This window comes from Cetorhinus maximus, chromosome 16, assembly GCF_964194155.1.
Source record: "Cetorhinus maximus chromosome 16, sCetMax3.hap1.1, whole genome shotgun sequence".
NCBI lineage: Eukaryota > Metazoa > Chordata > Chondrichthyes > Lamniformes > Cetorhinidae > Cetorhinus > Cetorhinus maximus.
The window spans coordinates 101,532,744-101,560,360 of NC_135894.1; the positions used below are offsets into that span (position 1 = coordinate 101,532,744).

At 43.4% G+C, this 27,617-nt stretch overlaps 1 protein-coding gene and 1 pseudogene across 5 annotated transcripts in view; one reads left to right on the forward strand and one right to left on the reverse strand.

The window, feature by feature from the left end:
* gbe1b (glucan (1,4-alpha-), branching enzyme 1b) overlaps positions 1-27,617 on the reverse strand; it is a 599,646-nt gene that overhangs the window by 194,546 nt on the left and 377,483 nt on the right. The window lies entirely within an intron of this gene.
* LOC144692023 (transmembrane emp24 domain-containing protein 2 pseudogene) lies at positions 14,664-18,925 on the forward strand (annotated as a pseudogene).

Genomic DNA, 27,617 nt, shown 5'->3' on the forward strand with positions numbered 1-27,617 from the left:
TGGTGGAGGCAACTTAAATCCAGCCCATAGAATGATATAGTACACAAGGAGGCCATTCAGCCCATCATGCCTGTGCCAGCTCTTTGAAAGAGCTATCCAGTTAGTCCCAGTCCCCTGCTCTTTCCCCAAAACGCTGCACATTTTTCCATTTCAAAAATGTACCCAATCCCATTTTGAAGGTTATTACTGAATTTCTTTCCACTGCGCATTCCGAATCACAACAAATTGGTGTTTTAAAAAGAAGTCTCATCTATGTAAGAAATGGCTGTCTAATAATGCGATAAAATCTTATGGAATTAATTGATTGGAAACGGCTCTCCCTCTGATTAAGCAAAATCCTTTAGCAGGAGGCTGACACAGGACAGCATTGGCCTGTTATCTCTGCCAAGGACATGATTTTGGCACAGTCTCTGAAACAAAACATTCCTTAAGTTTGATAAAAGTAGGATCTCATGAGCGTTTGTAAACCAACTGTCCGAGTAAGTGTTAAATAAGATGTCCTTGCAAGTAATAAGCCACGTGATAACTTCATGGGCTTCGGACAGAAATAGGTAGGATTACCTTGAATATTTGTCCCTTGCTAATAGGCAACTGGATAAGTGATTGACATGAGCCAACCATGAGGCCCCTGGAAATAAGGTATATGAACGGGCTCATGAGAGGGGAAAAAAAAGTCACTGAACTGGAAAGAGCTTTTCAAGGTGAATCCATGCTAGTTCTGGAAAAACCAGCCTGGTTAGCTCAATAAGATTTCAGACAGAGGAAAGCTTCTCAAACTGGATCCATGCTGGCTTCGGCCTAACATTTTGGTTAGTTCAAGATGACAGAGAGCAGAAGGGACTGTTACCGCCAGCTATGGAGGTCAACATCGCTGCTTCATCCATCTGTTTGCCCGATTCAGAACTAGTGAACTGTTCTGAGGACACCACTGCCACCAGTCCCCTCGCTTCCCCCATCCCTTTGCCCGATCCGGGGCCAGTAAACCATTCTCACCTATTACAGGTCGCAGGTCTTCTCTGTCTATTTAACTTCCACATTGTATCTAAACTGTTGCTTCTTAATAAGTTGCTTTAAAACCACCTATGACTTCAAACACCCCCGCCCCCCCCAATCCCTACAAACTTTTGGGTAGTCTGTGACTCCTACACCAAAAGGACATAGAAAGGTTGGTGGAATGGATGACAAGTGGCAGATGAACGTCAGTGCAGAGAAATATAAAGTGGTTCATTTTGGTAGGAAGAACATGGAAAGGCAATATAAAGGGCACAATTCTAAAGGGGTTGCAGGAGCAGAAAGACCTGAGTGTTTGTGTGCACAAGTCATTGAAGGCGGCAGGGCAGAATGAGAGAGGAGTTAATAAAACATACTGTATCCGAGGTGTTATTAATAGGGGCATAGAATACAAGAGCAAGGAGGTTATGCTGAACTTGTATAAGACACTATCCTTCTGCCTCGGCTGGAGTATTGCGTCCAGTTCAGGGCACCACACTTTAGGAAGGATGTTAAGGCATTGGAGAGAGTGCAGAAAAGGTTCAGGAGAATGGTTCCAGGGATGAGGAACTTCAGTTGTGAAAATAGATTGGCGAAGTTGGGGCTGTTTTCCTTGGAAAAACGAAGGCCGAAAAGGGATTTGATAGAGGTATTCAAAATTATGAGGGGTCACGACTGAGAACGAGACAGCACAGATTTAAAGTATTAAACAACAAAGTAGTAAAAGTGACATGGAGGAAAAACTTTTTCACACAGCGAGTGGTTAAGACCTGGAATGCATTCCCTGAAAGTGTGGCGGTGGCAGGTTCAATCAAAGCTCAAAAGGGAATTAGACTTATCTGAAAAGAATGTGCAGGGTTACGGGGAGAAGGTGAAGGAATGGCACGAGATGAATATAAGGTAAGTTGCTCATTTGCAGAGCTGGTGTAGACACGATGGTGCAAATGGCCTCCTTCTGTGATGTAACAATTTTGATTCTGTGAAATCTTATATACCCTCTGGTTCATTAGCTTTTTAAAAATTCATTCACGGGATGTGGGCTTCGCTGACTGGGCCAGCGTTTACTGCCCGTCCCTGGTTGCCCTTGAGAAGTTGGTGGTGAGCTGCCATCTTGAACCACTGCCATCCACGTGGTGTAGATACACCCACAGTGCTGTTAGGAAGGGAGGTCCAGGATTTTGACCCAGCGACAGTGAAGGAATGGCAATATATTTCCAAGTAAGGATGGTGAGTGACTTGAAGGGGAGCTTCCAGGTGACGGTGTTCCCATCTATCTGCTGCCCTTGTCCTTCTAGGTGGTAGTGGTCATGGGTTTGGAAGGTGCCGTCTAAGCAACCTTGACGAATTCCTGCAGGGCATCTTGTAGATGGTACGCACTGCTGCTACTGTGCGTCAGTGGCGGAGGGAGTGAATGTTTGTGGATGTGGTGTCACTCAAGCTGACTGCTTTGTCCTGGACGGTGTCCAGCCTCTTCAGTGTTGTAGGAGCTGCACTCATCCAGGCAGTATTCCATCACATTCCTGACTTGTGCCTTGTAGATGGTGGACAGGCTTTGGGGAGTCAGGGGGCCAATTACTTCTTGCAAGATTCCTAGGCTTTGACCTGCTCTTGTTGCCACAGTATTTATATGGCTAGTCCAGTTCCGTTTCTGGTCAATGATAACCCCCAGGATGTTGATCATGGGGGATTCAGAGATGGTAATGCCATTGAACATCCAGGGGCGATGGTTGGATTCTCTCTTGTTGGAGATGGTCATTGCCTGACACTTGTGCGGCACGAATGTTACTTGCCACTTGTCACCGAGTATGACATCAAGGAGCCCTGACAAAACTGGAGGCAATGGGAATCAGGGGGAAAACTCTCTCCGTTGGTTGCAGTCATACCTAGCACAAAGGAAGATTTGCCATTTGTCAGCCCAAGCCTGGATATCGTCCAGGTCTTGCTGCATTTGGACATGGACTGCTTCAGTATCTGAGGAGTCGCGAATGGTGCTGAACATTGTGCAATTATCAGCGAACATCCCCACTTCTGACCTTATGACAGAAAGAAGGTCATTGATGAAGCAACTGAAGATGGTTGGGCCTAGGACACTAGCCTGAGGAATTCCTGCAGTGATATCCTGGAGCTGAGATGACTGACCTCCAACAACCACAACCATCTTCCTTTGTGCTAGGTATGACTCCAACCAACGGAGAGAGTTTTCTCCCTGATTCCCATTGACTCCAGTTTTGCTAGGGCTCCTTGATGTCACACTCGATCAAATATAGCCTTGATGTCAAGGGCAGTCACTTTCACGTCACCTTGGGAGTTCAGCTCTTTTGTCCATGTTTGAACCAAGGCTGTAACGAGGTCAGGAGCTGAGTGGCCCTGGCGGAACCCAAACTGGGCAGCAGCGAACAGGTTATTGCTGAGCAAGTGCTGCTTGATAGCACTGTTGATGACCCCTTCCATTACTTTACTGATGATCGAGAGTAGACTGATGGGGCGGTAATTGGTGGGGTTGGATTTGTCCTGCTTTTTGTGTACAGGACATACCTGGGCAATTTTCCACATAGCCAGGTAGATGCCAGTGTTATAGCTGTACTGGAAAAGCTTGGCTAGGGGTGTGGCAAGTCCTAGAGCAGAAGTCTTCAGTCCTATTGCCGGAAAGATGTCAGGGCCCATAGGCTTTGCAGTATCCAGAGCCTTCAGCCAATTCTTGATATCGCATGGACTGAATCGAATTGGCTGAAGACTGGCATCTGTGATGCTGGGGACCTCCGGAGGAGGCTGAGATGGATCATCCACTCGACACTTCTGGCTGAAGATTGTTGCAAATGCTTCAGCCTTATCTTTTGCACTGATGTGCTGGGCTCCTCCATCATTGAGGATGGGGATATTTGTGGAGCCACCTCCTCCAGTGAGTTGTTTAATTGTCCACCACCATTCACGACTGGATGTGGCAGGACTGGAGAACTTAGATTTGATCCGTTGGTTGTGGGATTGCTTAGCTCTGTTTATCACTTGCTGCTTATGCTGTTTGGCACACAAGTAGTCCTGTGTTATAGCTTCACCAGATTGACACCTCATTTTTAGGTATGCCTGGTATTGCTCCTGGCATGCCCTCCTGCACTCTTCATTGAAACAAGGTTGACCCCCTGGCTTGATGGTAATGGTAGAGTGGGGGATATGCTGGGCCATGAGGTTACAAATTGTGTTCGAGTACAATTCTGCTGCAGTTGATGGCCCACAGCGCCTCATGGATGCCCAGTCTTGAATTGCTAGATCTGTTCGAAATCTAACCCATTTAGCACAGTGGTAGTGCCACACAAAATGGAGGGTATCCTCAATGTGAAGGCGGGACTTCGTCTCCACAATGACTGCGGTGGTTACTCCTACCGATGCTGTCATGGACAGATGCATCTGTGGCAGGCAGGTTGGTGAGTATGAGGTCAAGTATGTTTTTCCCTCTTGTTGGTTACCTCACTGCCTGCCGCAGACCCAGTCTAGCAGCTATGGGAGTCAGGACTTGGCCAGCTCTGTCAGTAGTGGTGCTCCCGAGCCACTCTTGGTGATGGACATTGAAGTCCCCCACCCAGAGTACATTCTGTGCCCTTGCCACCCTCAGTGCTTCCTCCAAATGATGTTCAACATGGAGGGGCACTGATTCATCAGCTGAGGGAGGGCGGTACGTGGTAATCAGCAGGAGGTTTCCTTGCCCATGTTTGAGCTGATGCCATGAGACTTCATGGGGTCCAGAATTGATGCTGAGAACTCCCATGGCAACTCCCTCCCGACTGTATACCACAGTGCGTATCTGTGAGGTATGATTCTGTCAGGCTGTTGCTTGACTAGTCTGTGAGACAGCTCTCCCAATTTTGACACTCACCCCCAGATGTTAGTCAGGAGGACTTTGCAGGGTTGAAAGGGCTGCGATTGCCGTTGTCGTTTCCGGTGCCTAGGTCGATGTCAGGTGGTCCATCTGGTTTCATTCCTTTTTTAGTGTTTTTGTAGCGGTTTGTTACAACTGAGTGGCTTGCTAGGCCATTTAAGAGTCAACCACATTGCTGAAAGTCTGGACATGTAGGTAAGGACGACAGATTTTATGGACATTAGTGAACCATTGGGTTTTTAACAACAATCGACAATGGTTTCATGGTCATCATTGGACTTTTAATTCCAGGTTTTTTTTTTATATTGAATTCAAATTCCACCATCTGCTTTGGCAGGATTCGAACCCGGGTCCTTAGAGCATTACTCTGCGTCTCTGGATTACCAATGGTGCACCCTAATACTGTTGTGCTTTGCAGATAACATTTACTTTAAAAGACATTATACTGATTGAAGAGGCACTCCTTCTAGAATTATCTATTCTTGGATCGTCAATTTGACAGTAGATACACAAGTCAGAAAATTTGTTCCTGCTGCTGTTCTGTTGCCTACAAATGACCAGCCTGAACAGCATCACATCAACTTCACACCATACAAAATCTATCGATTTTATTTTTAAACTGACTTCACCTACTGTCAATATTCGTACATCCTTTAAAAACAAAGAGAGGAGAGATTAAACATCTCTCGCCATCAACTCAGACAGGACCTGTGGTGTCAGAAGAGAAATAAACACAGGATTTACATTGCTATAGTGCCATTCACAACATCAGGGTGTTCCAAAGCAGTTAGCAGCCAATGAAGTAATTTTTGAAGCGTTGTCAATTTTCCAACGTAGGGAAACGTTGCAGCCCATTTGTGCACAGGAAGATCCCACAAATAGCAATACGCCAATGACCAGGTAACCTATTATTTTAATGACACTGGCCGAGGGATTAATACTGACCCAGGACAGGAAAACTCCCCGACTGTGTTTCAAAATAACGCCTCGAGTTGTTTTAAGTCTACCTGACAGGGAAGACAGCACCTTGGTTTAGCATCTCACCTGAAAGTCCCGAAGGCAGTGTTGCCTGCCTGATGCCAGGGTTAAGGACATCTCCTCAGGGCTGGAGAGGAATTTGGAGTGGGAGGGGATGGATCTAGTTTTCGTCGTCGCAGTTGGTACCACCAACATTGATAGGACTAGAAAGGAGGTTCTACTGAAAGAATTTAAACAGTTAGGAGCTAAATTAAAAAGCAGAACCTCCAAGGTAATAATCTCGGGATTGCTACCTGAGCCATGGAAAACTGGCATTGGGTAAATAAAGTCATGGAGTTAAGTGCATGGTTAAATGCAGAGATTAGTGTGGGAGGAATGGGTTTCAGTTCATGGGGCACTAGCACCAGTTCTTGAGTAGAAGGGAGCTGTTCCAGTGGGAGGGGCTTCACTTGAACCATGCTGGGGCCAGTGTCCTGGCGAACCGAATAACTAGGGCTATAGAGGGGGCTTCAAACTAAAGAAGAGTGGGGGAGGGTTCTGGAAAAGGGGTACATAGGCTTACAAAGCAAAAGGACTTGCCAGCCTTGCAGGGCAGCTATATAGCTAATGATACCCAGAGTGTGACAGGAAGGGACAGAGTGTACAGACATAAAAAAAAACAGCAGCAAGTAGGGGCAAAAGGGGAAAAATGGTAAAAAAGGCAAAATTAATGGGTCTTACTTCAATGCACATAGTATTCAGAACAAAGTAAATAAATTAATGGCACAAATAGAGATTAATGGGCATGATCTTATAGCCATTACGGGGACATGGTTACAAGATCATCAAAGCTGGGAACTAAATATTCAGGGGTATGTGACTTTTCGAAAAAAACAGGCAGGGAGGAAAGGGTGGTGGGGTAGCTTTGTTAGTACGAGATTGAATAAGTACGACAGAAAGAAAGGATCTTGGACCGGAAGACGTAGAATCCGTATGGATGGAGGTCAGAAATAACAAGGGGAAGACGACACTGGCGGGAGAAATCTATAGCCCCCCTGACAGTAGGTATACTGCAGGACAGAGAATAAATCTGGAGATGATGAGGGCATGTAAAAAAGGCATAATCATGGGTGACTTTAAAATGTTTATGTAGATTGGGAAAATCAAATTGGCAGAGGTAGGCAAGAACAAGAATTCATATTGCTTCTTAGAACAATATGTTGTGAATCCAACCAGGGATCAGGCTTTTTTGGATCAGGTAATGAGGCAGGTTCAATAAATGATCTCAGAGTAAAGGATCCTCTAGGAAACAGTGGTCATAATATGGTACAATTTAGCATTCAGTTTGAGAGTGAGAAAATTGGGTTGGAACCAACTGCGCTAAACTTAAATAAGGGTAATTACAATGGAATGAGGGCAGAGTTGGTTGGAGTGGGCTGGGAAAACAGTTTAACAGAAAAGACGGTTGATGAACAATGACAGGCGTTTAAGAAAATAGTTCATGACTCTCAACTCTGATATATCCCAGTGGGGATGAAGGATTCAAGGGGATAAACCAACCATGGTTAACTAAGGAAGTTAAGGATAGTATCAAATTGAAAGAAAAAACATACAATGTGGCAAAGATTAATGTTAAACCAGAGGATTGGGAAAGTTTTTAAAAACCAACAAAAGATGACCAAAAAAAAGAGGGAGAAAATCAATTTTAAGGGTAAACTAGCCAGTAATGTAAAAACAGACAGTAAGGGCTTCTTTAAAAATATAAAAAGGAAGAGAGAGGCCAAAGTGAACATTGGCCCCTTAGAGAATGAGGCTTGGAAAATAATAATGGGGAACCAGGAATCAGCGTAAGAGTTGAATAAATGCTTTGCTTCAGTCTTCATGGTAGACAATCCTAATAGTATTCCAAAAAGACTAAATAATCAAGGGGCAAAAGGTGGGGAGGAAATAAATACAATAACTATCACTAGAGAAAAAGTACAAGGGAAACAAATGGTGCTAACGGCCGATAAGTCCCCTGGACCTGATGAGTTGCATCCCAGGATATTAAAGGAAGTAGCTATAGAGATAGTGGAATCACTGGTAGTAATCTTCCAAGAATCCTTAGATTCTGGAAAAGTCCCAAAGGATTGGAAAACTGCCAATGTAACACCCTTATTCAAAAAGGGATGGAGGCAAAAAACAGGTAACTATAGGCCAGTTAGCTTAACATCTGTCATTGGGAAAATGTTGGAGTCTATTAGAAAGGATGTAATAGCAGAGCATTTATAAATACATAATCTAATCAAGCAGAGTCAGCATGGCTTCATGAAGGGGAAATCGTGCCTAACAAATTTATTAGAATTCTTTGAGGAGGTAACAAACACAATCGATAAAGGGGAACCAGTAGACGTAATATATTTGGATTTCCAAAATGCGTTTGATAAGGTATTGCACATAAGACTACTTAATAAGATAAGAGCCCATGGTGTTGAGGGCAGTATATTAGCATGGATAGCGGATTGGCTAACTAACAGAAGACAGAGTTAGGATAAGGGGGACATTTTCAGGATGGCAACCTGTAACTAATCGAGTGCCACAGGGGCAGAAACAAGAGGAAACTATTTCTTTAAACACCTAACCCCGTACTATCTCTGATTGATTAAGGAAGTAATCGGATGATCAGTGCTGGGGCCTCAATTATTTACAATATATATTAATGATTTAGATGAGGGATCAGTGCTGGGGCCTCAATTATTTACAATGTATATTAATGACTTAGATGAGGGAAGTGAATGTGCTATCATCAAGTTTGAGGATGACACAAAAATAGGTGGGAAGGCAAGTGATGAGGACGACACAAGGAGGGATATACAGGTTAAGTGAGTGGGCAAAAACTTGGCACATGGAATATAATGTGGGAAAATGTGAGGTTTTGCACTTTGGCAGGAAGAATAGAGGAGCTGAATATTATTTAAATGGAGCAAAACTGAAGAAAGCTGCAGCACAGAGGGATTTGGGAGTCCTTGTGCATGAATCCCAAAAAGCTAGCATACAAATTCAACGGGTAATAGGAAAGGCAAATGGAATGTTGGCCTTTATTTCAAAGTGAATGGAGTATAAAAATAGGGAAGTCTTGCTAAAACTATACAAGGCACTAGATGGGCCACACCTAGAATACTGTGAACAGTTTTGGTCCCCTTATCTAAGGAAAGATATACTGGCATTAAAGACACTCCAGAGAAGGTTCACTAGGTTGATCCTGGGTATGGAGGGATTTTCTTATAAGGAGAGGTTGAGTAGGTTGAGCCTGTACTCACTGGAATTTAGAAGAGTGAGAGGGGACCTTATTGAAATGTATGATTCTTAAGGGGCTTGACAGGGTAGATGCTGAGAGGTTGTTTCCCCTTGTGGGAGAGTCTAGGGCAAGAGGACATAATCTCTCACAGTAAGGGGGCGCCCATTTACAACAGAGATGAGAAGGAATTTCTTCTCTCAGGGGGTAGTCAATCTGTGGAATTCTTTACAGCAGAGGGTTGTAGGGGCTGAGTTGTTAAGTATATTCAAGACTGAGATAGACAGATTTTTAATCAGTAAGGGAATCAAGGGTTACGGGGAAAAGGCAGGAAAGTGGAGCTGAGGATTATCAGATCAGCCATGATCTCATTGAATGGCGGAGCAGACTCGATGGGCCGAATGGCCTACTTCTGCTGCTACATCTTATGGTCTTAAAGGCACCACTCCCTCAGCATTGGCGAATTGAACTCACTTAGACTCAGAGCCGAGAATGCTACCCGTTAAGCCACAGCTGGGGTAAGATCAGCTTGTGTGGAATGAAATGTTCCAAGGCTTTAACTGATTACTTCCTTAATCAGAGATAGTACAAGATTAGGTGTTTAAAGAAATAGTTTCCTCTTATTTCTGCCCCTTCCCACCATTTGGTTGAACACTGCAGGTAGTTAATTATGAATGCTTGGGATTTACAATATATATCGTCAGCCAATTTTTCAAAATTAAACAGAAGCGAAATACTGTACTGCAGATGCTGGAAATCTGAAATAAAAACAGAAAGTGCTGAAATCACTCAGTAGGTCTGACAGCATCTTAGAGAGAGAAACAGTTGTCGTGGTCCTGAAACATCAGCTTTCTTTCTCCTTCCGCCAACACTTCCAGAGCTGATTAGTATATTTTTATTTTATTTTTGTTTTAAAATTGTACACGCATTAGTCAGGATATCATATATGTAGATCAAAATAAAAACACATTGAATGTAATTTATTGTATTTATCAAATTTCATTTCAATAAATTGTGTAGCCTTATTCTAATTTAAATAAACTGAAGAGCTAAAGAGGGTTCAGAACAAATATGTTCCCATAAAAGAGGAGGATGGGGCTCATAAATTGCAACTCACCTCGATGTCAAAGAGCACACAGATGAGGATAAGCCAAAAAAAGCAAGCTCAATACTGCAGAAAGTCTAGACAAGTATAGAAAGTTCAGGGGTGAAATTAAAAAGGAAAGTAGGAAAGCAAATAAAGGGTATGAAAAAATATTGACAAGTAAATTCAAGGAAAATCGAGAAAGATAACTAAGGGAAGAAAGAGTACTGCCAATTACAGACCAAGATAACTTGTGCTCCTTTCCAGAATGCCAGTGGCAGAGGTCAAAACTGGACTCAATCTTTAAACACATTTATTCAGAGACGTTACAAATATGCCCCTTCTAACTCAACAACCGTTGTTTCAGTCTGCGCCTATTTTTTTATTCATTCATGGGATGTTGGCTTCACTGGCTGGGCCAGCATTTATTGCCCATCCCTAGTTGCCCTTGAGGTGGTGGTGGTGAGCTGCCCTCTTGAACCACTGCAGTCCATGTGGTGTAGGTACGTCCACAGTGCTGTTAGGAAGGGAGTTCCAGGATTTTGACCCAGTGACAGTGAAGGAACGGCGATATATTTCCAAGTCAAGATGGTGAATGGCTCGGAGGGGAACTTCCAGGTGGTGGTTTTTCCATCTATCTGCTGCCCTTATCCTTCTAGATGGTACTGGTCATGGGTTTGGAAGGTGCTGTCTAAGGAGCCTTGGTGAATTTCTGCAGTGCATCTTGTATGTGGTACACACTGCTGCTACTGTGCATTGGTGGTGGAGGGAGTGAATATTTGTGGATGTGGTGCCAATCAAGTAGGCAGCTTTGTCCTGGATGGTGTCAAGTTCGTTGAGTGCTGTGGGAGCTGCACTTATCCAGGCAAGTAGGGAGTATTCCATCATACTTCTGACTTGTACCTTGTAGATGGTGGACAGGCTTTGGAGAGTCAGGAGTTGGGTTCCTCGTTGCACTCATGCTAGTCTCTGACATGGTCTTGTAGCTACAGTAAAGTATATGGCTAGTCCAGTTCAGTTTCTGGTCAATGGTAACCCCCAAGATGTTGATAGTGGGGGACTCAGTGATAGTAATGCCATTGAACATCAAGGGGCGATGGTTGGATTCTCTCTTGTTGAGGTGGTCATTGCCTGACACTTGTGCAGTGCAAATGTTACTTGCCACTTGTCAGCCCAAGCCTGGATACTGTCCAGGTCTTGCTGCATTTGGATATAGACTGCTTCAGTATCTGAGGAATCTGTGCTGGTGTTTATATTCCACATGACTCTCCTTGCATTCTATTTATCTCACCTCAGCCTTTCAACATACCTTTGCTCTTATGTACCCATCTTATTTCCATTTGAAATCATCTAAACTACTTGCCTCAACCACTTTGTGGTAGCGAGTTCCACGTTCCAATCACTCTCTTAAGTAAAGAAATTGCTCCCTATTTCCCCCTTGCATTGATTTGGAACTATCTTGTATTTCTGATCCTGGTTCTGGATTCTCTCACAAGTGGAAAGATTCTACCCACACTTGCTCTGTTCAACCAATTCATGGCTATAAAGACATTTAACAGGTGTCCTCACGTTTCTAAAGTAAAAAGCTCCAGCCTGTTCAATATTTCCCAAAAGCTATAATCACTCAGTTCTGGAACAATCCTTGTAAGCCTTTTTTGCCCTTTCTCCAGTGCTTTATATTCTTTTTATGGTATGGAGATCTTTATGAGTGTTACGTTTTCTCATTTCCCAATATTAATCCACATAAATATCAGTTATCCACTTAGTTAGACCAAGTTTCATTAAAGATAATCGGTCACCTTTCTGTTCATTACTGACCCACATATCTTCATATCATCAACAAAGTTATTAATACTGTGCTGCAGACAGATTGTTCTAGATCATTCACAAATATTGTAAATAGCAGGTGTCCTGCAACAGATCCCCAAGGAACACCACTAGTTACAGTTTCCAAGGTCGAACATATTACATTTATCACCACAGTCCATTTAGAGAATCTGTCATCTCCTCCACAATCCATAACCATCCTGAATAGTCTCACACAAGGAACTTTGACAACACCTTCTGAAAAACCAAAATAAACCACATTTACCCTCCTGCACCAGTTTAGTTATAATTTCAAAGAATTCCAATCGCTTTGCAAGGCTTGATCTATTACTTCTAAAACATGTGGTGACTGCTCCCTTTAAATATGTGCTTTTCGATGTTCATTATTAATACCTCCGGAAAGCTCTTAAGATTTTTTTCCTTTGTGCTGGGATAACTCGCCTGTAATTACCAGGTTTGTACTTACTCATTTCCCAGTCTTGAGACAGTCGGGCTGCAATTCCCATTTTGGAGCAGAACGGCAGCGTTGTGTAAATAATTTCAGAGGAGTGATAAGATATATTGGCCTTAGAACAGCTGCTGCACAGATTCACCAACATGATACTGGGGCTAAATGGTTAAATTATGAGGGAAAGTTGTATAGGCTTATGTTGCATAAGGTTTAGAAGATTAAGATCTAATTTGTGGCGTTGAAAATGATCAGAGGATTTGACCGGGTTGATGGAGAGGAGCTATTTGCTCTGGTTTGGGAGTCCATAACAAGAGAAGTAACCTCACAATTACAGCAAGGTCAGATTTCAGAAAACACTTCTTCATACTAAGTGTAGTGGAAATCTGGAACTCTCTCCGCCTGTTTTAATGACCAAGTCTCTTTTTTTTTTGCATTGGAGCCGAGAAAATGGAAGACACATTAATCAATCTGATAGGAACAGTTACTGATTTTTGACAGGTTCTTGCCATGTTGTAGAAGGTTGTCATGTAGTGGTAATGTCACTAGGTGGGCAATCCAGAAGCCCAGGCTAATGCTCTGGGAACACGGGTTCAAATCCTGCCATGGTAGCTGGTAGAATTAAAATCCAATTAATAAATCTGGATTTAAAAGCTCATCTCAATAATGATGACCATGAAACATTTGTTCTTTTTTGTAAAAACCCATCACTAATGTCCTTAAGGGAAGGAAATTAATGTCCTTACCCAGTCTGGCCTACATGTGACTCCATGGCCACAGCAATGTGGGTGACTCTTAACTGTCCTCTGAAATGGCCTAGCAAGCCACTCAATTTAATCAAACCACTACACAAGTCGATAAATCGGTAATGGTGATCATGATCATAATGATGGTATTAGCACAATAGATAGCAATGACCTAAGTTCAGGAAACCAGCATGTAGAAGCAGTCTGGGTAGGTATGAAAAACGATAAAGGCAAGGAGTCACTTGTGGAAGTGGTGTACACACACCTCTAACAGTAGCCGCATGGTAGGGCGGAGTATAAAGGAAGAAATAATGAGAGCTTGTCAGAAAGATACAATAATCATGTGGGATTTAAATCCATATATAGACTGGAAAAATCAAATGGGCAAAGGTAGCTTAGATGAGGAGCTCAGAATGTTTTTGGGATAGATTCTGAGGAGAGCACATCTGGAGCCAACCAGAGAGCAGGCTATGCTAGATCTGGCATTTTGCAACAAGATAGGATTAATTAATGACCTCATATTAAAGGTGCCCTAGGTAGCAGCAATCATAACATGGTTGAATTTTACTTTCAGTCTGAGGGAGAGAAGAGTGGGTCTAAGACAAGTATTTTAAACTTAAATAAGAGCAATTATTAGGGTATAAAAGTAGAGCTAGCTGAAGTTAACTGGAAATTTAGGTTAAGCAATAGGGCAATAGAAATGCAGTGCCAGACATTTAAGGGGATATTTCAGAATACACAGAATAGATACATTCCATTAAGGAAGAAAAATTCCAAAGGGAGGACCCACCATCTGTGGTTAACTAAAAAAGTTAAAGATAGTATCACTTAAAGAAAAAACATATAATTGTGCAAGGATGACTGCCAAGTCAGGAGATTGGACAGAATATTAAAAAATTATAATGAATAGCCAAAAAAGATTAATAAGAAGGAAAAAAATTAGAGTACGAGAGAAAGCTAGCGAGAAATATAAAAACAGATATTAAGAGTTTCTATAGATATTTTAAAAAGAAGAGTTAAAGTAAGCGTTGGTCCTATAGAAAGTGAGTCTGGGGAATTAATAATGGAAAAAGGGGAGATGACAGAAAAATTGAAGAGGTACTTTGCATCGGTCTTCAATATAGAGGACACAAGTAAAATCCCAGAAATGGTTGCAAATCAGGAAATGGAAGGGAGAGAGGAGCTCAAGGAAATTGCAAATCAGTACCAAGGGAAAGGTACTGAGCAAATTGTTGGAACTGCTGGCTGACAAGTCCCAGGGTTCTGACAGACCTCCGATAGGGTCTTCAAAGAAGTGGCTAGTGAAATAGTTGATGCTTTGGTTTTAATTTTCTAAAATTCCCTAGATTTGGAGAAGGTTCCATTAGATTGGAAAATAGCAAATTGTAACTCCTTTATTCAAAAAGGGAGACAGACAGGAAGCAGCAAACTACAGGCCAGTTAGCTTAACATCTGTCATAGGTAAAATGTTAGAAGCTATTATTAAAGACATCATAGCAGGACTCTTACATAAATTCAAGGTAATCAGGCAGAGTCAACGTGGTTTTGTGAAAGGGAAATCATATTTAACCAATTTATTGGAGTTCTTTGAAGAAGCGGATAAAGGTGAATGTACTATACTTAAGATTTCCAGAAGGCATTTGATAAGATGCCACATCAAATAAAAACTCATGGTGTAGGGGGTAACACATTGGCGTGGATAGAAGATTGGCTAACTAACAGGAAACAGACATAAGTGGGTCATTTTCTGGTTGGCAAGATGTAACAAGTGGCGTGTCACTAGTCAGTGCTGGGGCCTCAACTTTTTACAATTTATATAAATGACTTGGACTGAAGGTATGGTTACTACATGTGCTGTTGATACAAAATTATCAAAAGTAGAAAATTAAGTTGTGATGAAGACTTAAGGAGCCTACAAGGGATATAGATAGGTTAAGTGAGTGGGAAAAGATATGACAAATGGAGTACAATGTGGGTAAATGTGAAATTGTCCATTTTGGCAAGAAGAATAAAAAATAAGCATATTATCTAAATGGTGAAAGGTTGTAGAGCTCTGAGAAGCAGAGGGATCTGGGTGTCCTAGTGCATGAATCACAAAAGGATAGTATGCAGGTACAGAAAGTAATTAGGAAAGCTAATAGAATGTTTATTGTGAAGGGAGTTGAATACAAAAGTAGAGGGGCTATGCTTCAATTATACAGGGTATTGATGAGACTACATCTGGAGAACTGCGTACCATATTAATTATTTAAGGAAGGATGTAAATGTGTTGGAAGCAGTCCAAAGAAGGTTTACTAGATTAATACCTGGAATGGACAGGTTGCCTTATGAGGAAAAGTTGGACAGGTTGGGATTATATCTGCTAGAGTTTAGAAGAGTAAGAGGTAACTTGTTTCAAACCTTTAAAATCCTGAGAGGTCTCGAGTGGATGTGGAGTAGACGTTTCCTCTTGTCGGAGAAATTAGAACTAGGGATCACTGTTTAAAAATAAGGGGTTTCCTATTTAAGACAAAGGTGAGGAGAAATTTTCTCTTTCAGGGGATAGTGAGTCATTGAAACGCTCTTCCTCAAAAGATGGTGGAAGCAAAATCTTTGTATATTTTTAAGGCAGCGCTAGATATATTCTTGATAAGCAAGGGGTGAAAGATTATCAGGGGCAGGTGGGAACGTGGAGTTGAGGTTACAATCAGATCAGCCATGATATTATTGAATGGCGGAACAGATTCAAAGGGCTGAGTGGCCTACTCCTGCTCCTAATTCGTATATTCATATTGTCACGACAGTGGATTACAGCCCCAAATTACTTACGGGCACATTGAACTTTTTAAGGAAGACATGTTGTTTAAAAAAGACGTACAAGCAAAGGCACTGAGCAAAAGATGGCTGAGAATGTAAAGTAACCACTTTCTGGAAAATTCACTTGACCGACTAGCCCTGAAAGAACGTGGAATGTCACACCTAAAAAAGGTGTCCAACCCGCTCCGCGTCCATCTCTCAGCAAGTCGGCCAAGCCACAATCAAAAAGTAAATAGGACAGCTTCTTCAGCCAACCTGCAGAAACAGGTCTCTAAACCAACTACTAAACGGCCAAACTCTACCGGAATCACCCAGCTTAACAGCCGCAACGTTTCACCATCTACTCCTCATGGACAAGCCAAAAAATAATTCATTTTTTTTTAGCTTTTATTTGGACTGATCTTCTCATTTCTTATCTGTGTGTGTGTTGCGTTTTTATTATTTTTTCCTTGGGTTTTTAGTAACTCATAAGATTCTTTCACTCAAGAAGGCCTGGTTAAATTGGCTCCTTCTAAAACATAAATACATTTGGACTGGGAAAAAGTATCTACACGGGGAAGGAATCCCTTTTAAATTACCCTTGTTGTGGCCAGCCGAATAAAGGGGGGCAGGCAGCTCATTCTTCCCCACTTAGGAACAAAACAAAATTGGGGTCCCGTTCAGGAAGTTAACAAATTGGGGACCTCGCCTGGGGGCCAGTCATAACAGTTTGTATGTTACTCAGGATTGAAACTGGAAGGACCACCTGGCAACGACCTCAGCATTGGAAATAGCGACAGCACACCCAGCCCCAGCCACCCTACAAAGTCCTTCTTACTAACATCTTGGGGGCTTGTGCCAAAATTGGGAGAGCTGTCTCACAGACTAGTCAAGCAACTTCCTGACACAGTCATGCTCTTGGAATCATGCCTGGCAGTCAATGTCCCAGACACCACTATCACCATCTTTGGGTATGTCCTGTCTCACAGTGGCAGCACACTGATATACAGTCAGGAAGGAGTTGCCCTGGGAGTCCTGAACATGAGATTTCATGGGGCCCAGAATCAGCGTCATCAGGTCAAACATGGGCAAGGAAATCTGATTACCATCCACTGACTCCCTCAGTTGAAGAATCAATATTCATCCATGTTGAACACCAATTGGAAGAAGATTCAAGGGTGGCTAGGACATAGAATGTGCTCGGGGTGGGGGTCTTCAGTGTCCATCATCAAGAGTGGCTTGGTAGCATCACTGCTGACCAAGCTGGCCAGGTCCTAAAGAACATTGCTGCTAGACTGAGTCTGTGGCAGGTAGTGAGAGAACCAAGAGGGAAAAACTTACTTTACCTCGTCCTCACCAATCTGTCGCAGATGCATCTATCCATGACAATATTAATATGAATGACCAATGCACAGTCTTTGTAGAGACCAAGTCCCACCTTCCTATTGAGGATTCTCTCCATTGAGTTGTTTGGCACTACGATCATACTAAATGGAAGATTCTGAAAAGATCTAGCAACTCAAAACAGGGCATCCACGAGACGCTGTGGGCCATCAGCGGCAGCAGAATTGTACTCAAACACAGTCTGTAACCTCATGGTCCGGCATATCCCCCACTCTACCATTACCAAACAAGCAGGAGGATCAACACTGGTTCAATGAAAGGAGGACATGTCAGGAGCAACACCAGGCATACCAAAAATCAGGGGTCAACTTGGTGAAACTATAACACAGGACTAGCCAAGCAGTGTAAACACAATGCAATGGAGAGAACTAAGTGAACCCACAACCAACAGGTTAGATATAAACTCTGCAGTCCTGCCACATCCAGTTGTGAGTGGTGGTGGACAATTAAACAACTCATTACAGAAGGAGACACTGCAAATATCCCCATTCTCAATGATGGGGGAGCCCAGCACATCACTGCAAAAGACAAGGTTGAAGCATTTGCAATCATCTTCAGCCTTAAATGCTGAATAGATGATCCATCTCGGCCTCCTCCTGAGGTCTCCAGGATCACTGTCTTCAGCCAATTCAACTCACTCCACGTAATATCAAGAAACAGCTGAAGGCACTGGATACCACAAAGGCTATCGGACCTGACAATATTCCAGCAATAGTACTGAAGACTTGTGCGCCAGAACTTGCCGTGCCCCTAGCCAAGCTGTTCCAGTACAGCTACAACACTGGCATTTACCCGGCAATGTGGAAAATTGCCCAGGTATGTCCTGTACACAAAAAGCAGGACAAATCCAACCCGGTCAATTACCATCCCATCAGTCTAGTCTTGATCATCGTGGACAGGCCAGGACTCTGAAGATATTGATGCTCGGTGAGTGCTCAGTGCTGCTCGGCCTCCTCGCCTCCCTGTGCGGCATCTCAGCCTACTTCGTCAGGATCGATGTGCACACTAAGCAGTGCTTCTTCGAGCAGGTCACGTCCAGCGCCAAGATGGGGCTGATCTTCGAGATGGCCAAGGGCAGCTTCCTGGACATCAACGTAGAGACAACAGGACCAGATGGTAAAAATATTTATAACGGGGACCGGGAGTCCAGTGGGAAATGCACATTTGCTGCACACATGGACGGAGCTTTTAAATTCTGTTTCAACAACAAAATGTCCACAATGACCCCCAAGATTGTGATGTTCATTGATAACGTTGGAGAGGCACCGAAAGAACATGATATGGAGACAGAAGCTCATCAGAACAAGTTAGAAGAGATGATCAATGAACTGGCTGTGACCATGACAGCAGTAAAGCATGAGCAGGAGTACATGGAAGTACGTGAGAGCTTACACAGAGCAATCAATGACAACACAAACAGCAGAGTGGTCTACTGGTCTTTCTTTGAAGCTCTGGCACCAGTTGCCATGACTCTTGGCCAGATCTACTACCTGACGAGGTTTTTTGAAGTCCAGAGGGTTGTCTAGCAGCCCCTTTTAGAAGTTCAGCATCGGAAGCACAATCGGAAAAGTATCTGGTCACAACAGCTTTTAATACTTTGTCATGTGGCTGAAAACCTTTCGGAAATAGCAACAGCACACCCAGCCCCAGTCACCCTACAAAGTCCTCCTTACTAACATCTTGGGGGCTTGTGCCAAAATTGGGAGAGCTGTCTCTCAGACTAGTCAAGCAACTTCCTGACACAGTCATGCTCTTGGAATCATGTCTTGCAGCCAATGTCCCAGACACCACCATCACCATCTTTGGGTATGTCCTGTCTCACAGTGGCAGCACAGTGGTATACAATCAGGCAGGAGTTGCCCTGGGAGTCCTGAACATGAGATTTCATGGGGCCCAGAATCGGCGTCATCAGGTCAAACATGGGCAAGGAAATCTGATTACCATCTACTGACTCCCTCAGCTGAAGAATCAATATTCATCCATGTTGAACACCAATTGGAAGAAGCATCAAGGGTGGCTAGGACATAGAATGTGCTCGGGGTGGGGGTCTTCCCCCCTGTGTTAATGGTCTTTGTTTACTGCTATTTATTTAAAACCCTTTGTAGTACAATATTGGGAGTCCATGGATTTTAAAGAATAATTTCCAAAGGCCTCAAGTTGCAAGGTAGGGAATTTTCAATGCTCCAAAACAGCTCCGGTCAAAAAAGGATCTGACTAATACACAAACTAGTGTTTTTAAAGCGTCTCTGTTACAGTATGTAAGCAGTTTAACTTGTTTGCAGTGCTGTACATAGATCGCCCTTGCATTTTGGAACATTAGTGGTTCCCTACAGCTATGTTTTTTAAAGTGGCTGTTCATTTCTGTGGATGAGTTCTGAAAATTTACGGTTAGTTTAGAACCTAAAATATAGATTTACTGTAACTCTGTCCAGCCACTTTAATGTTGTTGCATCTGATTTTCTTTCTCCTTTCATTATCTGTTTTCACCACTGGAACCAAATTGGCCTCTTGGGGTTTAAAAAAAAGCAAAAAATTTTATTTAAAAAAAAACTCAACATTTAAGTAGTGTTTAGATAAGCACTTGAAACGCCACAGCATACAGGGCTACGGGGCAAGTGCTGGAAAATGGGATTATAATAGATAGTGCTGGATGGCCTGCACAGACATGATGGGTTGAAGGGCTTGTTTCAGTGCTGAATAACTCTATGACTCAAAGTGATGGAAGGTGTCATCAACAGTTCCATCAAGCAGAACTTACTCAGCAATAAACTGCCCACAAAGCTCAGTTTGGGTTCCGCTAGGGCCACTCAGCTCCTGACATCATTACAGCCTTGGTCCAAACATGGCCAAAAGAGCTGAACTCCAGGGGTGATGCCAGAGTGACTGCCCTTGACATCAAGGCAGCATATGACCAAATTAGGCATCAAGTAGCCCTAACACAACTGAAGTCAATGGGAATCAGGGGGAAAAATCTCTGTTGGGGTCACACCTAGCACAAAGGAAGATGGTTGTGGTTGTTGGAGGTCCATCATCTCAATCTCAGGATACCGCTGCAGGAGTTCCTCAGAGTCGTGTCCTAGGCCCAGCCATCTTCAGCTGCTTCATCAATGACCTTCCCTCCATCATAAGGTCAGAAGTGGGGATGTTCGCTGATGATTGCGAACTGAAGCAGTCCATGCCCATATGCAGCATTACCCAGACAACATTCAGGCTTGGGCTGATAAATGGCAAGTAACATTCGTGCCACACAAGTGGCGGGCAATGACCCTCCCCGATAAGAGACAATCTAAACATCTCCCCTCGACATTCAATGGCATTACCATCGCTGAATCCCCCACTATCAACATCCTGGGGATTACCCTGGTCCCTGAACTGGACCCAGCCATATAAACAGTGGCTAGTAAGAGGCTGGGAATTCTCTGGAGAGTAATTCACCTCCCGACTTCCCCAAAGCCTGCCAACGATCTACAAGGCATAAGTCAGGAGTGTGATAGAATACTCTCCACTTGCCAGGATGAGTGCAGCTCCAACAACACTCAAGAAGCTGGACACCATCCAGGACAAAGCATTCCACTTCATCAGAAGCCTATCCACCACCTTTAACATTCATTCCCTTCACTATTGATGCACAGTAGCAGCCGTGTACACTAACAACAAGATGCCGTGCAGCAGCTCACCAAGACTCCTTCCAAGCCTGCGATCTCTACTACCTAGAAGTCAAGGACAGCAAATAAATGGGAGCACCACCATCTCCAAGTTCCTCTCCAAGTCACACACCATCCTGACTTGGAGCTATATTGCCATTCCTTCACTGTCACTGGGTCAAATTCCTAGAGTTCCCTTCCTAACAGCACCATGGGTGTACCTGCACCACATGGATTACAGTGGTTCAAGGCGGCGGCTCACCACCAGCTTCTGAAAGGCAATTAGAGATGGGCAATAAATGTTGGCCCAGCCAGTGAGGCCCACACCCCGTGAAAGAATTAAAAAAATTAATCCATTAGATAAATACACACTGAAAAATGCCACGTTCAGACTGAAGAGGGTCTCTAAACAATTGGAAAGTGGACATGATGATGATCAACAGTGCTGGACACATTAAGCTAGGAAAACGAGATGAATCAGACAGCACTGATTCAGACACTTGAGCCTTGGGTTTCAAAAGCCTGTCATTTGCTAAAGAGAAGAATAGTGTGAGATAGGGAGTTCCACAGTTTTGACATCACAGGGAAGATTCAATTAGATTAAGGCGGTGGCATAGTGGTATTGTCACTGGACTAGTGCTCCAGGTATCCAGGTTCCAATCCCACATTGGCAGATGGTGAAATTTGAATTCAATAAAAAATCTGGAATTAAAGGTCTAAGGATAGGCATGAAACCATTGTTAATTGTTGGAAAAACCCATCTGGTTCACTAATGTCCTTTAGGAAGGAAATCTGCCGTCCTTACCTGGTCTGGCCTACATGTGACTCCAGACCCACAATAATGGCTCTTAAATGCCCTCTGAAATGGCATAGCAAGCCATGCAGTTCTCAAGGGCAATTAGGCAATAAATGCTAGCCCAGCCAGCCAGCAATACCCACATCCCATGAACGAATAAAGTAAACACACTGAATTAAACCTACCTTCAAAATCTAACACTGAAGAAAATTCAAATAACCACCAGGACCGATCGGAGATGTAAAAGTTCAAAGTTAAGGAGACTCAAAAAATATGATCTCATCTGGATGCCATACAGAGGAATATTACCAAGTCTCAAAAAAGGCTGCAAATGATAAATAATTGCTTTCCCACCACCTCCCCTCACCCTACCAAAGAATAGTGCGATACACAGAGCAAAGTTCCACCAATAATAGATAGGTTGGGCTATTTGCATTCCTAAAAAGAACTGGATGAATATCACATGAAGAATGGGAGTTAAAGTTAGAAATCTGAAAAGGATAATCAAATACTCCAGGGAACAGTGAATCCTGGGTTTTTAGGACCAAGGAAATCTGATCTTCAGAATTCAATAAGGCAGGACTGAGTAGCTTAGAAGTGTCGATGGATGAAGATTCAGCATTTTGTTTGATTAACACACAGAATCAGCTCTCCTTAAATGAGTGAAGTGGAGTCAATGATACAGTAGATACTACAGGGTCTGCAGAAGGAGATTTAATGGGTTAAAAACAAAAAACTGCGGATGCTGGAAATCCAAAACAAAAACAGAAATACCTGGAAAAACTCAGCAGGTCTGGCAGCATCGGCGGAGAAGAACAAAGTTGACGTTTCGAGTCCTCATGACGCTTCAACAGAACTAAGTAAAAATAGGAGAGGGGTGAAATATAAGCTGGTTTAAGGTGGGGGGGGGGGAGGAGGTGGAGAGAGAGAAGTTGGGGGGTGGTGGTTGTAAGGACAAGCAAGCAGTGATAGGAGCAGATAATCAAAAGATGTCACAGACAAAAGAACAAAGAGGTGTTGAAGGTGGTGATATTATCTAAAAGAATGTGCTAATTAAGAATGGATGGCAGGACACCAAGGTACAGATAGCTCTAGTGGGGGTGGGGTGAAATAAGACTAAAAGGGCATAAAAGGTATAGATTTAAAAATAATGGAAATAGGTGGGAAAAGAAAAATCTATATAAATTACTGGAAAAAACAAAAAGGAGGGGTAAGAAACGGAAAGGGGGTGGGGATGGAGGAGGGAGTTCAAGATCTAAAGTTGTTGAACTCAATATTCAGTCCGGAAGGTTGTAAAGTGCCTAGTCGGAAGATGAGGTGCTGTTCCTCCAGTTTGCGTTGAGCTTCACTGGAACAATGCAGCAAGCCAAGGACAGACATGTGGGCAAGAGAGCAGGGTGGAGTGTTAAAATGGCAAGCGACAGGGAGGTCTGGGTCATTCTTGCGGACAGACCGAAGGTGTTCTGCAAAGCAGTCGCTCAGTCTGCGTTTGGTCTCTCCAATGTAGAGGAGACCGCATTGGGAGCAATGAATGCAGTAGACTAAGTTGGGGGAAATGCAAGTGAAATGCTGCTTCAATTGAAAGGAGTGTTTGGGCCCTTGGACAGTGAGGAGAGAGGAAGTGAAGGGGCAGGTGTTGCATATTTTGCGTATGCATGGGGAGGTGCCGTAGGTGAGGGTTGAGGAGTAGGGGGTGATGGAGGAGTGGACCAGGGTGTCCCAGAGGGAACGATCCCTACGGAATGCCGCCAGGGGGTTGAAGGGAAGATGTGTTTGGTGGTGGCATCAGGCTGGAGTTGGCGAAATGGTGGAGGATGATCCTTTGAATGCGGAGGCTGGTGGGGTGATAAGTGAGGACAAGGGGGACCCTATCATGTTTCTGGGAGGGAGGAGAAGGCGTGAGGGCGGATGCGCGGGAGATGGGCCGGACACGGTTGAGGGCCCTGTCAATGACCGTGGGTGGAAAACCTTGGTTAAGGAAGAAGGAGGACATGTCAGAGGAACTGTTTTGAAGGTAGCATCATCAGAACAGATGTGACGGAGGCGAAGGAACTGAGAGAATGGGATGGAGTCCTTACAAGAAGCGGGGTGTGAGGAGCTGTAGTCGAGGTAGCTGTGGGAGTCCGTAGGCTTGTAATGGACATTGGTGGACAGTCTTATCACCAGAAATTGAGACAGAGAGGTCAAGGAAGGGAAGGGAAGTGTCAGAGATGGACCATGTGAAAATGATGGAGGGGTGGAGATTGGAAGCAAAATTAATAAATTTTTCCAGGTCCCAACGAGAGCGTGAAGCAGCACCAAAGTAATCATGTCCCCCTTGTCTTCACTTATCACCCCACCAGCCTCCGCATTCAAAGGATCATCCTCCGCCATTTCCAGAATGATGCCAACACCAAACACATCTTCCCTTCACCCTCCCTGGCGGCATTCCGTAGGGATCGTTCCCTCCGTGACACCCTGGTCCACTCCTCCATCACCCCCTACTCCTCAACCCCCACCTACGGCACCTCCCCATGCATATGCAAAATATGCAACACCTGCCCCTTCACTTTCTCTCTCCTCACTGTCCAAGGGCCCAAACATCCCTTTCAAGTGAAGCAGCATTTCACTTGCATTTCCCCCAACTTAGTCTACTGCATTCGTTGCTCCCAATGCGGCCTCCTCTACATTGGAGAGACCAAACGCAGACTGGGCGACCGCTTTGCAGAACACCTTCAGTCTGTCCGCAAGAATGACCCAGACCTCCCTGTCGCTTGCCATTTTAACACTCCACCCTGCTCTCTTGCCCACATGTCTGTCCTTGGCTTGCTGCATTGTTCCAGTGAAGCTCAACGCAAACTGGAGGAACAGCACCTCATCTTCCGACTAGGCACTTTACAGTCTTCCAGATGGAATACTGAGTTCAACAATTTTAGATCATGAACTCCCTCCTCCATCCCCACCCCCTTTCCATTTCTTCCCCCTCCCTTTTGTTTTTTCCAATAATTTATATAGATTTTTCTTTTCCCACCTATTTCCATTATTTTTAAATCTATACCTTTTATGCCCTTTTAGTCTTATTTCACCCCACCCCACTAGAGATATCTGTACCTTGCGTGTCCTGCCATCCATTCTTAATTAGCACATTCTTTTAGATAATATCACCACCTTCAACACCTCTTTGTTCTTTTGTCTGTGGCATCTTTTGATTATCTGCTCCTATCACTGTTTGCTTGTCCTTACAACCGCACCCCCCCACTTCTCTCCCCCCACCACCCCCACCCCCCCACCTTAAACCAGCTTATATTTCACCCCTCTCCTATTTTTACTTAGTTCTGTTGAAGCGTCATGAGGACTCGAAACGTCAACTTTGTTCTTCTCCGCCGATGCTGCCAGACTTGCTGAGTTTTTCCAGGTATTTCTGAGATTTAATGGGTAGTTAGGAGCCCTGACAGAAGGTCATCAATCTGAAATACTGTTTCTCTCTGCACTGTGGCTGCCTGACCTGCTGAGTGTTTCCAGCATTTTCTGTTATTGAGAACTCCAGCATAATGCAGCAGTATTTTGCTTCTGGGATAGATTTCCTGATAAGCCTTGTATCACCTGTCCTGTGTTAAATAGATGAGGTACTGTTCATAATTGGGTAGAGTGTACATGGTCTGTGGAAAGTGATTAAAAGGACAGGTTGAATCTGTGAAGGCATGCATTACGCCAGGTCCCTGGAAAGAGTCATTTTGATGGGACCATTGGAGTTTCTTGCTAGATGTTCTCCTGCAGCTGACTCTGCAATAAGCTGCAGAAATCCCGTAATTTGAGTTATTTATAAATAGATCATTGCCTAGTTTATAAAAAAGGGTGAACAATTTCTTCAAGGCTCACGACTCTGTTATAATAGCTCTCAACTTGTGAATGTGTGAATTCCTTGCCTATTTTAAACTCTGAATAGTGCTGTGCATACAAAATGTGATATTTCCCTAATGAACAGGATGCCACATTGATCATGATTTTAATATTCATGAAGAGATATATTAAAGGAATCCAGATTCTGAGAAAATGACTGTGGTGCACAACAACAAATGCCACAAGTATATAAATAGTACACAATGAACCCAGTAATCCTCCACATCCTCACATCTTGTTCTCTCATGGTTATTGTCTTCTGCCCTCTTCAAAATATCAGAATTTCCTAATACCCTCCTCAAAGTTGAATGTGTGCTTCACCTTAAAAAGGCCATTATAGTTTTTGATAGATGAGCACCACATATTCACTTTCTCCCAACATTCACTCTTCTCACCGCATCACTCAATAGGAAACAGAAAAGGAGGGGGTATAGCCCTGACAATAAACGAGAGCATAGGACACTGGTGCGGGAAGACCTCAACCCAAAAGAATAGGAAGCAGAATCAGTAGGGGTGACGATGATCGCTAAGGCTTCCTCTTCATCTACTATTCCCTGTGGTAGCGAGTTCCACATTTTTGCTTTGGGTGAAGAAATTTCTTCTGAATTTCCTATTGGATTTCTTGGTGGCTAACTTATTTTGAGGGTCTCTAGTTATGCTCTTCCCCATCAGAGGAAACATGTTCTCTGCATCCACTCTACCAAAATCTTTCATAATTTTAAAGACTTTTATTAGGTCACCCCTCAGCCTTATTTCAAGACCGAAGAGACCCTGTCAATCCTTTCCTGATATGTATATCCACACATTTCTGTTATCATCCTTGTAAATCTTCTCTACGCCCTCTCCACTGCCTCTATGTCCTTCTTTATAATATGATGACCAGCTTGCAGTACTCTAACGTGGTCTAACCAAGGTTCAATATAGGTCTAGCATAACTTGCCTACTTTTCAATTCAAACCCACTAGAAACAAAGCCTAGTGTTTTGTTTGTTTTTTTAAATGGCCTTGCTAACCTGTGGCACAGATTTAGTGATCGATGTATTTGTACTCTGTGATCCCTTTGTCCCCTACCCCACCAAGGCTCGCACCTTCCAAATAATAAGTGATCTCCTTATTTTTCCTACCAAATGAACCTCCTCACATTTATCCTTGTTGAACTTAATTTGCCAATTATCTTTCCATTCTGCAAGTTTGAGGAGAGATGGTGATGTAGTGGTAACATTACTGAACTGGTGATCCAGAGGCCAGGTTAATGCTCTGGGAACAAGGGTTCAAATCCCACCATGTCAGCTGGTGGAATTTGAATTCAATTAAAATCTAGAATTGAAAGCTAGCCTCATTAATGGTGATCATGAAACATTCATCGATTGTTGTAAAAATCCATCTGGTTCACTAATGTCCTTTAGGGGAGGAAATCTGCCGTCCTTAACCGGTCTGGCCTACATGTAACTCCAGATCCACAGCAATGTGGTTGACTCTGAAGTTGCCTAGCAAGCTACTCAGTTCAAGGGAAATTAGGGATGGGCAACAATTCTGGTCTTGCTAGCAATGCCCACATTCCATGAAAGAACAAATTTTAAGAAGTTTATGAATGCCCTCCTATAATTTGTTGCAGTCCTCCTCAGAATCGAAACCCACCCCACAAATTTAGATGTTGTGTTCAACTTAAATAAAAGCAATTATGTAGACATGAGGGGAGAGTTGGCAAAGATAGATCAGGAAATTAGATTAAACAGTGTGACGGTCAATAAACAATGGAAAACATTTAAAGAAATATTTCATAATTCTCAACAAATACACATTTTGTTGAGAAATAACTACTCCTCAGGAAAAGCAATCCATCCTTGGCTAACTAAAGAGGCCAAGGATAATATTAGATTAAAAGTAGCTGCTTGTAATATTGCCAAGAGTAATAAACCTGAG